Source organism: Natator depressus, chromosome 8 (genome assembly GCF_965152275.1).
Source record: "Natator depressus isolate rNatDep1 chromosome 8, rNatDep2.hap1, whole genome shotgun sequence".
In the NCBI taxonomy this organism is placed as follows: Eukaryota; Metazoa; Chordata; order Testudines; family Cheloniidae; genus Natator; species Natator depressus.
In genome coordinates this window covers 96,568,710-96,584,011 of record NC_134241.1, presented here as the reverse complement: position 1 = coordinate 96,584,011, position 15,302 = coordinate 96,568,710, and the positions used below count along the sequence as shown (strand labels likewise).

The 15,302-nt window shown below is 41.1% G+C and overlaps 1 pseudogene; it reads right to left on the bottom strand.

Annotated features, from left to right (window-relative positions):
- Window positions 1-679: 679 nt before the first annotated feature.
- On the bottom strand, window positions 680-14,172 carry LOC141993026 (calreticulin-like; annotated as a pseudogene).
- Between the last annotated feature and the right edge of the window lie 1,130 nt (window positions 14,173-15,302).

The following is a 15,302-nucleotide window of genomic DNA, read 5'->3' as shown; positions in this document are numbered from 1 at the left end:
ACTTCTAGAGGCAATTATAAAAGCATTCTAATTGTTTTAAGGCAAACACAGGAAAAAATATTTGAAGTATGGTTCTACTTTGAAAAGTGACAATGTGAAAACCAGGCCATGGAGCATCATGTTCACTGTCCCATGATAGCTTTCAGATCCAATTTCCTAAGCTTACAAGTAAAACAGTGTTTTTAAATTCTCTGTCCTTAAAAACTCACCCCTGGATCTGAACATCAGGGTGAGTTTTTACTTGTTTACACATTATCACCAGTAACCTTGAACCAAATGAGGTGTACTACTACTAATGAGGTGTTGTTAAGGTGTAACTGAAGAGCATGGTGAATTTTAACCTACAGATAATAAACTTCAGATGGGTCAAAATTACTGATGATGATATTCAAATAGGAAAGAACTCAGATAGCCTTACAGATCACTGGGTGATTTTAACATGAGTAAAGATGACAGCGTCTGGCTGTAGAAAAGGCAGAGGCCATGCTCCCAAGGAGTTCACAATACAAATGAGACAAATAAGATTCAATATTTATTAAGCATTAACTGTGAGATTTAGAAAAACTTGTACTGTCTCTTCCACAGTCTAAGGATTAGAGTTTTATGGACCTGATATTATTCCCATTACGTATTGAATCTATTATTTTCCTTAATCACAGTAAGGATATGCAACAATGTTTTACTTATAATCCAGGTTTGAGATCATCAGTGGTTCCCATTCCCCATCCATCTCTTCATCCTAGTCATCTGGCTTCTTGACATCTAGGTCAGGAAAGTGTTCTGGCTGGTCCCAGTCCTGAAAGTATATTTATGTGTCAAGAAAGTAAATATAAAAATATATTTGTTGTGAATGAATGAATGCTTTGCTGGGAAATGCTACTGCTCACATGGGAACAGATTTACACAATACCCGATTTTCTCTCAAATGCGTACCTTTGTTCATAATAAAGATTTGTTTGCTCACTGGGTTAACCAGTAACTTCATTACCTTTCATATTTTTATCTGGACAGGTGCCACTTTCCTCCACCATATCCTGAGTGTTGATTAACTGAAATCTGAGTCAGATTAACCCCTACAGGTAAAATAGAGGTACTATTTGATTCTCTGAAACCATGGAAACAGCTGAGATGGAGGGACTGCAATTTAGTGACGGGCATGTGGTGGTGCCACCAGGAGAAACTAGTGGTGCTAAATGGCAGCCAGGCCTTTGTAAGAGTGCTGCTAGCATGGGCTGCCCAACAGAGGGTCTCAGTCAGTACGTTTTCAGGTCAGCCTGGCCCCAGTCCTCCAGCAGAGCATTAACTTCAGGAAGCCTGGGCTGCTGTATCTCTGCTCCTAGTAGACTTTCGGCCACTGGGGGCCTGGAATTTGGGTTTTACTGGCTTGTGTCAATAGAACTCAATGGCTAAATCAGGCCCCATGAATCCCTGCAACAATGTCATGCTTTTCCTGGTCTGTCCTACAGACTTCTACACAGTAGCGAGTCACTTTGAATTTTGTTACATTATTCTAGATTTAACATTTGACCTTCATAATTACCTGTAATAACTGCACACAAACACAGACACAGTCAAGACTTATGAAGCCCAAAGTGAAACGACCACAACAATATTTAACTTTTAATTTTCTCCTGGAAAATATATACTCATTCCAAAATGAAAGCAGTGACATTATTAAAATAACAGTTTCGCTAAAGAGAAACTCAAGCAACACTGGGTTTGATCATGACTATTTATGTGCCATTTGTTTACTACCCCTTCTTAAATCTTGTAAGCAAGCCAGAATTAGTGAATTAATGAATTGTTATTACATATTTATAAGCCGGAGGTGGACTAAATGATTCATCTTCTCCATCATTGATGTCTAGGATTCCATCCTGCCTACACAAATTAAGAGAAAAGTATAAGCAAAATACGCTAAGAGTGCCCATAAATCAAATTCAGCAGTCAGACATACAGCTGCAACTCCCATTGACATCAGTGAAAATAGCAAGAATGTATGCAAAGATGTAATTTGCCTGGTAGGTTTAATATAGGTCAGCCAGTCTAGACCAGGTTATTTAAAAATGTATATAGAAAAATCAAGAGACCTCAAGGTAATAATTACCATAGTCATGATATCCAGAGTGAAATATGGCTATTCATTATTCCCTTACTGCTGGTTTCTTGTCTTCAAGATCCTCAATCATTTCCCTTTCATCCCAGTCTTCAGGGTTCTTTGTATCAGGATCTTTATCTTTTTAGGAGGTGAGAATTCCCAGTCTTCTTCTAGATGACCAGATTCCATTTTTTTTTTTTTTGGTTATCAATCTTTACTTCATAAGTACCATCTGAATGAATGATCAGAGTACAGTTGTGTGTACACATCATCCAGAACAAAAAAAGGAAAGTACATTAAAGTTATAATATGGCTATAGGTGTCAGTTTTCTAGTGCAATGTTCAAAATAGCTGGCTGGCCCTCTTCACCATCATACCAAAATGTAAATCTTAAGGAAATACAAAACATGGGCATGAAAACACCAGTCTATCCACCAGCTTGACCCATTTATATACGGAATGTCAACACAAATAGCTAAAATTTGTTCTTTCATGTCTTAATGCTAATTTACTTTGAGTGTTTTACAAATTAACTTAGGGCTGTCGATTAATCACAGTTAACTCATGCAATTAACTCACAAAAATTAATAGTGATTAATCGCGATCTGTTAAACAATAGAATACCAATTTAAATTTATTAAATATTTTGGATGTTTTTCTACATTTTCATATATATTGATTTTTATTACAACACAGAATACAAAGTATACACTGCTCACTTTATTATTATTTTTGATTTTTACAAATATTTGCACTGTAATGATGATAAACTAAAGAAATAGTATTTTTCAATTCTCCTAATACAAATACTGTAATGTAATCTCTATCATGAAAGTGCAACTTACAAATGTAGATTTTTTGTTAAATAACTCAAAAACAAAACAATGTAAAACTTTAGAGCCTACAAGTCCAATCTGTCCTACTTCTTGTTCATCCAATCACTAAGACAAACAAGTTTGTTTACATTTATGTGAGATAATGCTGCCTCTTCTTATTTATAATGTCACCTGACAGTGAGAACAGGCGTTCACATGGCATTCTGAAGCTGGTGTTGCAAGGTATTTATGTGCCAGATATGATAAACATTCGTATGCCCCTTCTTGCTTCGGCCACCATTCCAGAGGACATGCTTCCATGCTGATGATGCTAATTAAATAAATAATGCATTAATTAAATTTATGACTGAACTTCCTGGGGGAGAATTGTATGTCTCCTGCTCTGTTTTACCCACATTCTGCCACATATTTTGTGTTATGGCAGTCTCGGATGATGACCCAGAAAATGTTCATTTTAAGAACACTTTCACAGCAGATTTGACAAAATGCAAAGAAGGTCCCAATGTGAGATTTCTAAAGATAGCTACAGCACTGGACCCAAGGTTTAAGAATCTGAAGTGCCTTCCAAAATCTGAGAGGGACAAGATGTGGAACAAGCTTTCAGAAGTCTTAAAAGAACAACATTCCGATGTGGAAACTACAGAACCTGAACTACCAAAAAAGAAAATCAATATTCTGCTGGTGGCATCTGACTCAGATTATGAAAATGAACGTGCGTCAGTCTGCACTGCTTTGGATTGTTATTGAGCAGAACCCATCATCAGCATGGACACATGTCCTCTGGAATGGTGGTTGAAGCATGAAGGGACATATCAATCTTTAGCGTATCTGGCACGTAAATATCTTGCAACACCATCTACAACAGTGTCATGTGAATTCCTGTCCTCACTTTCAGGTGACATTGTAAACATGAAGGGGGCAGCATTATTTCCTACAAATGTAAACAGATTTGTTTGTCTCACTGATTGGCTGAACAAGAAGTAGGACTGAATGGCCTTGTAGGCTCTAAAGTTTTACATTGTTTTATTTTTGAATGCAGTTATTTTTTATACATAATTCTACATTTGTAAGTTCAACTTTCATGATAAAGAGATAGCACTACTGTACTTGTATTAGGTGAATTGAAAAATACAATTTATTTTGTTTTTTTTACAGTGCAAATATATAAAAATAAATATAATGTGAGCACTATGCACTTTGTATTCTGCATTGTAATTGAAATCAATATATTTGAAAATATAGCAAACATCCAAAAATATTTAAATAAATGGTATTCTATTATTGTTTAACAGCACAATTAATCATCCAATTAATCGTGATTAATTTTTTTAACTGCTTGACAGCCCTAAATGAAATGTAAAACTTGTCTTCAGCTTCCCATTTAATGTTCACTGCATAAGAGTCCTCTGTGGGCTAGATGGCCCAGTGATTAGCACGCCTAGTGCCGGCTCCCAGCTGGGAGGTCTTTCAATCCAGTCCCTCTTCTTACCAAAACCAGAGTGAGGTGGGCATAAGGCTGATGCCCCTTCTGCAGTAGGGGCAGTTGGTAGGGAAGCCTGGGCCCTCCTACTCCACCAGGCTCCAACCCAGGGCCCAAAGAGGGTCAGCAGAGTGCCCTGAGTTGGGTCGGTTCCTACCCTCTGTTTCTCTCCCCCAGGTCCAAGTCCAAAATAAGGTTAAAAAAAAAAAAGAAAAAAGAAAACTAAACCTTCAGCCCCAGCCGGGGTCAGTGTACAGTCTTGTTCTTCGTGGGGAGGCTTGTCCAATACTCTTGTCCAGGAGCCTTCAGGGTAGGTCAGTCTTCCTCCCCAGCCTTCCCCTTCTGGGCTCTGTTGCTCCCTTTTCAACATCTTCTCCACTTGGAGCATGCTCTGCAGGTCTGGAGAGGCAGGGCTACCTGGTCCCAGTATTGTCCTTTAACCCCTTCAGGTCCCGTGTGGGGTTTGTACACACACTGGTAGATGTCACTGTAGATTAAATTTCTTAACTCAAACAAGACTTCAGTGGGGTTGTACAGGTGAAACTGAAGACAGAAACTGGACCCTTAAGGGAACAATGTCAACTTAAAAATTACACTTCTGTCTGAAAATTTTGTACCTGTTAAGTTACAAGTAAAACCTAAGATTATTATACAAGAAAGATTAGAGAAAAGAGATTTTTCTATTTTTTCAGAGTGTTTACCTTGTGCATTTGACAGCACCTTCTGTCAGTTTCTGATGTCTGGCTTTTTGCACCCCGTGCAGCTTAGGAGGGGGAAAGGGTGCAAAGGTGGACTTAGGGCACTCAACACTGCAATAAAAAACCTACGGCACCAAGTCTCAGTGCCTGGCTTAATTGACACAGGCTTGTGGGGCTCAGGCTGTAAGACTAAAAATAGCAGTGTAGATGTTCGGACTGAGTCTGGTGCCTGGGCTTTGAGACCGAGGGGTTTCAGAGCCCAGGCTCCAACCTGAGCCCAAACATCTACACTAATTTTAGCCCTGCAGCCCAAGTTCTGTGAGCCTGAGTCAGCTGACTTGGGCCAGTATGGCTCTATAGGGAGTGTACTTTGTCTTGTAAAGGGCTCACTCAGCATACTCGCTCCACAGTGGGGTAAAAAGGCTGCTCTGGAGGAACTCTCTCAGAAGGGTGTCTCTCAGGTACAATGCCTTCATGGTGCTCCTCCTGAGGCAATGCAGGTATACTCTGCTCTATATCCAGGGCTGTGCCAAAAAGCACAATCTACCCTTTACATAATGGTTTACCCTGTTGTTCACAAAGGAATAGAAGAGAGACAAATAGGAAACTTTAATGTAAAATCAAAAAATTTGGCATGAGGACTTAGGGCAGGAATAGTACCTGAAATTACTTTTAATCCATTTTTAAAAATTAAACAGATTGCAAGTTGGGAGTGTCTCTTTAATACTAGAATACACTTATTGTACCTTGCATCTGATATCTTTGTTGATTAAGTGGTTCTTGTCTTTTGTAATTAAAGATGACCTGCACCTTCTTTGTTCCAGATCCACATATATCCGGCATAAAGGATGTCACAAAACTTCAATTATCCAAGCAATTTGCATTAGTGTTCTAAATGTATAAACAAAAGCATTATATCTAGGCTTGAAAGGAATAGATTTTTATTGGTGACTGTCAGTAAAAGTCAATGTCACTATACACACACAAACCGATGAAAAAATATTTCCAGTAACAATAATCAAAATATACAGATAGGCAAATTAAGAAAAATGCTGCTTAAGAACGTATTAGATTTTGATTTAAGGATATTTACTTTGTATGTTTTGACATATGATGTTGACAATTTGTATTTTAACAGTTATAATAAAGCTTTAACTTTTTGAATCTTAATGTCTACTGTCATTAAATAATTACTGTCTGACCACATATAATTTCCCACAACTGTGAAAATTTAAATCAATACATTTTAAAACATACTTAAAACCCATAATTTTGTGCAACTGTGAACATTTAAATTGAAAAAATAAAAAAATGCTTAAAAATAAACATCAATCTTGTCTTATCAAAATTATAAAAAATAAAAATCAAATTCTGCCATGCCTAATTATATACTAATTGAATGGACCTGACTGCAGATCAAAAGGTTAAAGTCTGGGGGCCCTGTTTGCACATCATTTTTTCCCTTTCCCCAACCCTTAATCTCTTGCTCATCTTATACTCTAAACTCTTTGAAGCTAGGACTCTGTGCCTGATTTTGCTCTCATACAGTTGCACCTCCCCTATATTCAATGGGCCTGATTCTCCATTGCCTTACACAATTCTGAGTTGATAATGTTTTGCACCCAGTCTGCATTCACTTTGCACATGTCTAAATGATTTCATAAGTAGCTAGATCCTCAGCTGGTACAAGCTGGCATAGTTCCATTGAAGTCAATGAAGCTACTAGTTTAAACAAGCTGAAGATCTGGCCCAAGGTGCAAGGCAGTAGAGATGCAGGTCCAATGGCACACAACTGTTGTAAGCAAAAGCAGGATCAAGCCCTGTGTCTTCCTATATGTATGTGTGTACTTTTGGTTGTTAGTGCAATGGAAATAATATATAATGTAATAGGGAAAACATGTGTGATTGCTAAAGTATTATTATATAAGTTGTTATATAGCCATTCGGAAAAACTAACTTCAAAAGTCAGAAAATACACAGAAAAAACATATAACATACATTTTCTTTTGTCATTCTAAGCCATTCCCATGTAAACCTAGCCATTCATAGCTTGACTAATGATCTTAGTTATGTGGTATAGCATTATTTTAAATCACTGTGCCTGCTGGGTGCATTGTAGAGGTGTATGTAGAGGTGTTATGAACTAACTGTACTTTTAAAATTTGTAATAAAATCATGAGATGATTTGTTTTGTACCAAGCAAAATGATGGTGTACCTGGAAGATCAATATGCCCTCATAAATGATTGGCATGATGGGATCAGAAACAAGATCAGTAGCTTATCCCCCATTGGTCTAATTAGAGGAACCACAACTAGACTGTGATAACTGTTAAATTAGGTTCCTAAAATTTTGTTCTCTATGGGCCAGACCCTGATAACGAAGCCAAGGGGAGTTTCAATGTTTACCAGAGTTAAGGACTGGAAGGTTTGACCCAGTGAGAGCTTCAGCTACTCAGCACCTCTCCATATTAAGCCCTATGTGTTTTGCCAGAGTAACGGCTGAGTAAACAACGAGCGCTCATATGTGCATTGAGGCACTGCCCCGTGCTGGCAGGATGCACAGCAGTACTACCCACAGGGATTTCAGGGACCCAGAATTGATCCTGGAGCTCTGCAGTACAAAGAGGAATGTGCCTGTAACTACTTCCTTTCAGTGCCAGGGTATATGTATAGAGAGCAGGGCCTTCCAGCCTCTTCCCACTCTTCCCCATCCCATTTGGGTGTCTTGTACCTCAGGCAATTCATGGACAGTCCCAGTGTTCCAGGGTACACAGAGAGGACAACACTGGTCAGCTGCAACACAGGGCTGTCTTCTTGTGCCCTCCCTGCCTTTGTACGTGCACAGAGCACACCATGGCCCTGAGAAAGGGCTTTAGAACATAGCCCTATAGTGCTTGTTTCAATATATTGTAACATTGGAAAATGATAATATTGGTTTTCATTTTAAAATGTCAGATTTTTAAGACTCAGAAACAAAACGCAGAAGCAGAGAACTTAGGGGTAGAAAAAGCTATTAACTCATCTAATTCGTGTAACTGCAAAAGCAAGATTGTTTCTTGCAGTATATACACAATGCTTGATGCAATCCAGTTTTAACAGACCAAGTAATGCAGGTTCTCACCAATTCCCTTGAGAAACTATTCCACAATCTAAGTAACTTCATTGTTAGAAAAAGGTTTCTGGTATTCGGCTCAAATTCTCCTTTTCTCATTTTCAAACAATTATTCTTTATTATCCCCCCTTGAACAACCACAAACAATTCTTCTCCTTCACTGGAATTTGCAACATTCAGATGTTTGTACTTTACTGTATCATTCATCCTTGTCACTTTTTAATCAATCTATGCACTGTTATTTCTTTTAAAGTGTGGTGCTGCTTTGAAAAATGACTATATAAATATGGCATGTTTTTAATGCAACAGATCTGCTCCTTGTGTACTCAGAGTTATACATACATACCTCAAGGACTGGACAAAAATAACTTTGTATTCTTTTCACCTCTACAGAGCTAATACAACTAGGAAAGAGGGTGCTGGATTCTATTCTGTCTGAGGCAGCAACAGAATTATTAACTAAGGGCCAAATCGATCCCAATTGATCAGACAGTACTAGGACAATAGACAGTTATTATATAATTTAAATTTCCTAAACTATGTGATTACAGTCACTCATATGTATTATAAGATTATTTTATCAAATGGACATTATCAAGCATTTCTAACAGATATAGAATTTTCAGAGACCTTACCAAACATGATGTAATATTAGACTCTCCATGCACATCCTCTTGGTTAAGTTCTGCAGGAAACTGTTTAATATATCTGCCAGCACAGTCAATCTTCTGTTTATGTTTTATGGTAAATGGAATTACTAAAGTCTGACTGTCATTACTAAAGGGCTCAAATCTTGCATAAATTCTGGCATCTTGACTAGTCTGAAGACCAATAATGAGGAGACACAGTAAGATCAAACATATAAATATAGAAAACCTCTACATAAAGTTACATTTACCTCTTTAGTGTCCTTTCTGGCTCTTAATAATTTACCACTTCCATCACTGCCCTGTATGGGTCAAATTCCCCTCTCACTTACACCAGTTCAATAACTGAGAAGAGGAGGATGTGGCCATATATCTGTAAGTATTGGTAACTAAAGATACTCCATCTCCAGCCAAGGATGTTGTTATTCAGCACAGTAGCTACTGAGCCACAGAATGATGACGTCAATTCAAGAGGGAAGTTACACTCTAATCTAAAAGTTAGACAAGGAATTTACTTAAAGCCCACAAACTGGCTGAAACATAAAAGTAACTGAGCAGGAGATATGGGAGGGAATAAGAAGGGCAGAGACAACAAACACCACACAAACAACCAAAAAAAAGTCTAAAAAAAAAAAAAGTTTGTGAAGCCATTAGCATGGGAAGACGAGGGAAATGCCACCAGAACACTAAAAAACAAAGCAAAGCTTTTATTTAACACACCACTAAAGTTTATGGGCCAGATTCTCTTCTGTGACCAAGATATACTTGGCTCAGCAAGAGAGGAGGAGCCATCATAGAGCTGGTTCGGATCCCAGATTTTCTGGCCAGCTCTACTCCAACACTGGTATAGAGATAGTGATAGTCCCCAAGGACTTCTGCCTCGCCTCACCCCCAACAAATCCTTGACACCATGGCTGCAGAGCTGGTGGCTATACCAGCTCTATGTCTACTAGGGACTCCCCTGTATGCTGAAGGAATCCCTGGGGAAACTGGGTGATTTCCTCTCACTCTGCACTGCTCAGACAGTGAATCTGGCTCAGTACTCTCTGTGCATTTACTGGCTCAACATTGCTTGTTATCAAGCTGTGTGCATGCTTCATACTATGCAAAATAAACTAGCTGAGTTTATTTGAATGTGCAATCATTACATTTGTATTTAAGATCACTGAACTGCACATCCTATTCAAATTTCATGTGCTCTGGGAAGTCATATCCCTGAATGCAGTGTGTCCTTCTGAGCACATGCTGTTTGACATAGAAGAGCTGCCAGACCCACTGGGCCTATTCAGATGCTACCTGAAAGGTAAAGGTTAAGTGGAATGAAAGTTTTCCCCATACACCCTTTCAGATGACAATGGGTCCAGTCATCTTGGGAACCTCTCTTCTCTTCTTTTCCCCTTTCCAGTCATCCATTGCAAATTTTGCTTGCTCTAAAGGGCAAACCGCACTAAGGCATGTGACTCTGCAGCCAGCGTTGCCAGTTCTTGTAATATTCTTTTGTAAAGCTCCAACTTTGGGAATCAAGAGATTGCATGAGAATCTGAGCTTTAATTTAAATAAATAAATAAATAAATGCCTACCCCTCATGGTTGTGAAGAAAAACTTGAAAACATGACCCAAGTGAACCCTAAATGATCAGAAACCAGAAGGCTAACAAAAATAATTCAAAATATATATATTTTTTAAAACACCTCATCGTTTTTAAGATGATGTCATGATCTTTTGGCACCTGACTCATGATTTTTGCATGCTTGGCATTAGCCATACTGGAGCACTCAGAAATAGAATTGAATCTGAAGTTTAATGATTGCACATGGAAATACACTTACCTAAACAAAGCCACATGAATGCTTCTCTCACCTGCTAATATTTCAAGATACACCAGCAAGAGACTCTTTGATACATTTCCTCGTTCTAATGCCTTGAGGCAGTGCTTGCTTCCTGCAGGCACTACTAACACTTGGCTATGTCTTCACTTGAGTTATCTACACTCGAGTTAACTCCTTTCAAGGGCTTGTCTATACTTAAAACAGTGCAGCTGCACTCCTGTAGTGCTTCAGTGAAGATGCTACCTAGGCTGATAGGACGAATTCTCCTGTCAGTGTAGGTAATCCACCCCCCTGAGAGATGGTAACTAGGTCAATGGGAGAATTCTTCCATTGACCTAGTGCTCTCTACTCTGGAGGTTATAAAGAGCAACAGCAAGTCCTAACTTTTCTTGTTTCTTTGAGTTGTTTCATCTTTCAGAATGAGGTATGGGACCTCAAAGTCTAGTTTCTACAGACTGCTGTCTAGAAGTTAAGTTAAGACCCTCCTTGTGTCTTACATCATATCTGGACCTATTTTTCAGAAGTTTTGAGTACCCACAACACCATCTGAAGTCAATGAGGCCTAGTCTACACTAGGAAATTCAGATCAGTATAACTATGTTGCTCAGGCATATGAAAAATCCACACCCAGGAACGACGCAGTTAATCCAATCTAATCCACGGTGTAGACCGCGCTAGTATGATGGGAGAATTCTGTCGACCTAGTTACCACCTCTTGAGGAGGTGGAGTACCTATGCTGACAGGAGAACCACTCCTCTGGCGTAGATAGCATCTTCTCTAAAGCGCTACAGTCATAGGTGTTGACTCCATGGGTGCTCTGTGGCTGGAGCACCCATGGGGAAAAAATGGTGGGTGCTGAGCACCCAGCGGCAGCCCCCCAACAGCTCCTCCTCAAGCCCCCACCCCTGTGTGTCCCACCCACCAGCAGGCCCCACAGATCAGTGCCTCCAACTCCCTCCCCACGCGTGCAGGAAGCTGGGAGGGAGGAGCGAGGACTCAATGTGCTCAGGGGATGGGGAGAACTGGGTGGGAAAAGGCGGGGGTGGAGTGGGGGTGGGGAGAGGTGGGGAAGGGGTGGGGTCTTGGGGAAAGGGGTGGAGTGGGGGCGGGGCCTAGGTCAGAGCTGGGGGATGAGCCATGGCATTAGGAGGTGTGAATTTTTCATACACGTGAGTAACATAGCTAGGTCAATCTATTTTAAGTGTAGTCAAGGCCTAAGTTGACACGACTGAAATTTAATTTTAACAGGCACATTTTTGTTACTGTGAGCAATGGAGGAAAAAGAATAGAGGATGCAATGAAAGAATGGGGCTAAATCCCTAGAAATATAATTTTTTAGACTGTTCAGATCATAAAATGCTATATAGCTTACCTTTATACTTTTCTTCATCTCCTCAGAATCTTCCTGCTGTGAGCTGAAATTTACCATAATCAGATTTATGCTTAGATTCAGTCCGTCGCTTCTGCCATCCAACTGGAAAAAAGAAACAAAAATTAGGTTTTTCCAAATTGTAATAAACCGCTAAAGCTTAGCCCCACAAACTGTGAATATCAACTGGATAAAATTCAAGTGTTTTTGGAAGCCATTTATATATGTGGGCCAACTTTTTTAAAAAAATTGATATTGCAGAATCAGTTAAGATCTGAACAAAGTGAATGTTTTCAACAAATAAAGAAATCACTGGGGAAAAATACAGGATGTGATGCTTGTGGTTAGCTATTAGTGACAATACTCCTTTGAAACATCGGATCATTTCTCAGCCTTTTCCCTTGATAAAGCTGCAATGCTCCAAATCATTGTTCTAAACAATAAAAGTTTTAAGGGCAGACAATAATGTGTCTCTTACATTTTTGAAACCCATGTCAGCTGCAAGTTGTGTACCATCCAGCTAACATGCTCCAAACATTTTAAAACGCTAAACACAAGAGAAGGGGTGATGGTGGGAGGGATTAAGGAAATTATGCCCATTTGCCTCCCCTTGTAACGGTGGATAGCACAGCCAGGTTGCACTGAAGTAAAAATTCCAGTTGAATAATATGCCTTCGTGTCTTCTGTATGTCTCTGTGTGTACCAAGGCATAAAAAAAATCACACACCTATTTGTGGCTGAGAGGACTAATAAGACTAACTTCAAAAAGAAGAGCAAATACTTAGAAGAAATGACAAAGATGTTACTCATTAGACTAAACTATTATTAGTATGAAATTAGAAACTGAGGTAAAAGCTTGTGCAGCGTAAAACATTACACAGGATGTTACCAACTGTGCACTTTTACATAAACCACAAAACCAAAAAACAAACAAAACAAACAAAAGCAACACCCCCCCCCAACATGTACTTGTTATAAAGATAAAGTTACCATGTAGTTTTATAAAAATATGGTGCAAATATTAAAACAATAGAAGCCACCAAATAAGGCTATAGTGACTCATGCCTTCCAATCCTATGCACAAAGTAAGAAGATAGTTCTTCAATCCCAAATTAAAGGAACTCACGTAGGTAGATCAGACAAGAAATTTAATCTATTTCAAGGTACAGGTTTTGTTAAGAAGCACCCTGATATTAACTTCTCCATCTCTGCACCACGAAGGCAACTAATTGTTGTTTGGTCTCACACATGAGGCTAATTTCTGCCTCCCATTACAATTGATTTATTCAGGTGTATTTATTTAAGTGATTTATTCAAGTGTAAATGAGTGCGGAAGTCGGCCCATGATGTTGGACGTATATGGAATTCACAGCTTTGCAAATTTCAGTTGTATTTGCCTCTCATACTGGTGTGAAGACGAGTGAGAGGAGAATCAAGCCCCATTGGTTTCAGTGAGAGCATTGCCTGAGTAAGGCCTTCAGGAATGGGCCCTAAGGTAGTAATTATTTTTATTTTTATTCATAGATGGCAAAATCAATAATGAAAGTAAACATAGGGTATCAAGTGGACAATTGCCAAGAGCACTGAAAAAAATAAAACGTGACAAAGATATGCTATAGGGCAGTGATTCTCAATCAGAGATCTAGGACCCCCTGGGGGGCTGGGAGCAGGATTCAGGGGGTCCTACAAGCAGGGCCAGCATTAGACTTGCTGGAGCTCAGGGCAGACAGCCAAAGCCCCACTGCATAGGGCTGAAGCCTGGGGTAGGGTGACCAGGTGTCTGGTTTTCAACCAGAATACCCAGTTGAAAAGGGACCCTGGTGACTTTGGTCAGCACTGCCGACCGGGCTATTAAAAGTTCAGTCAGCAGTGCTGCGGAGCTAAGGCTGGCTAGTCCGTACCCGTCCTGGCTCAGCGCTGTGCCTCGGAAGTAGCCAGCAGGTCCGGCTCTTGTGGGGTGGGGAAGCACGGGTCTCAGTGCGCTACCCCTGCCCCTGTCCCAAGCACCATCTTCACACTCCCACTGGCCAGGAATCACGGGCAATGGGAGCTGCAGGACCACTGCTTGTGGGCGAGAGCAGTGCACAGAGCCACCTGCCATGCCTCCGCCTAGGAGCCGGACCTGCTGGCCACTTCCGGGACACAGCATAGTCTGCGGTGCCAGGACAGGCAGGAAGTCTGCCCTAGCCGCCCACTGCGCCACTGACTGGGAGCCGCCAGAGGTAAGCCCATGCCCCAACCGCCGAGCCCCAACCCCCTTCTCCAGCTCTGAGCCCCCCCCAAAACCCGGAACCCCTTCCTGCACCCCAAACCCCTCATCCCTGGCCCCGCCCAGAGCCTGCACCCCCAGATGGAGCCCTCACCCCCCTGTACCCCAACCCCCTGCCCCAGCCCAGAGCCCCCTCCTGCACTCTGAACCCCTCTGCCCCACCCCCCAACCTGGAGCCCCTCCTGCACCCCAAGCCCCTCATCCCCAGCCCCACCGCAGAGCCCACACCCGTAGCTGGAGCCCTTACCCCGTCCCGCACCCGAACCCCCTGCCCCAGCCCGGAGCCCCCTCCTGCACCCTGAATCCCTCATTTCTGGCCCCACTTCCAGTTAGAGCCCTCACCCCCTCCTGCACCCCAACCCCCTGCCCCAGCCCAGTAAAAGTGAGTGAGGGTGGGGGAGAGTGAGCCACCAAGTGAGGGGAATGTAGTCAGTGGGGGGCAGGGCAGGGGGCATGGCTTCAGGGAAGGGGCAGGGCTAGGGCGTTCGATTTTGTGGGATTAGAAAGTTGGCAACCCTAGCCTGGGTCCCTGAGCCCTGCCACCGAGGGCTAAAGTGAAAGCCTGAGCAACTTAGCTATGCGGGGGGGCCCTGTGGCATTAGGTCCTAGGCAATTGCCCTGCTTGCTACCTGCTCATGCCGGCCCTGGCTTTTATATGCAGAAAACCAGTTGTTGTGGCACAGGTGGGCCGTGGAGTTTTTATAGTGTATTGAGGGGGCCTCAGAAAGAAAAAGATTGAGAACCCCTGCTGTAGGGGATAGCTGTATAGTATATATGTGTTGTGACGAGAGATGATGGCAATCCAGGAAAGATTTAAGAAGCGGTCTGACATACAACCCCCAGACTCATGTAAGATGCCGGTCAGTTAAAAAACTTATTTTAGTAAGAAAAAAATAACTTTGGCTGGAAAATTCTCAAAACGAGTTCTAATGTAGCAAAAATAACTGAGAACTCTATGTACA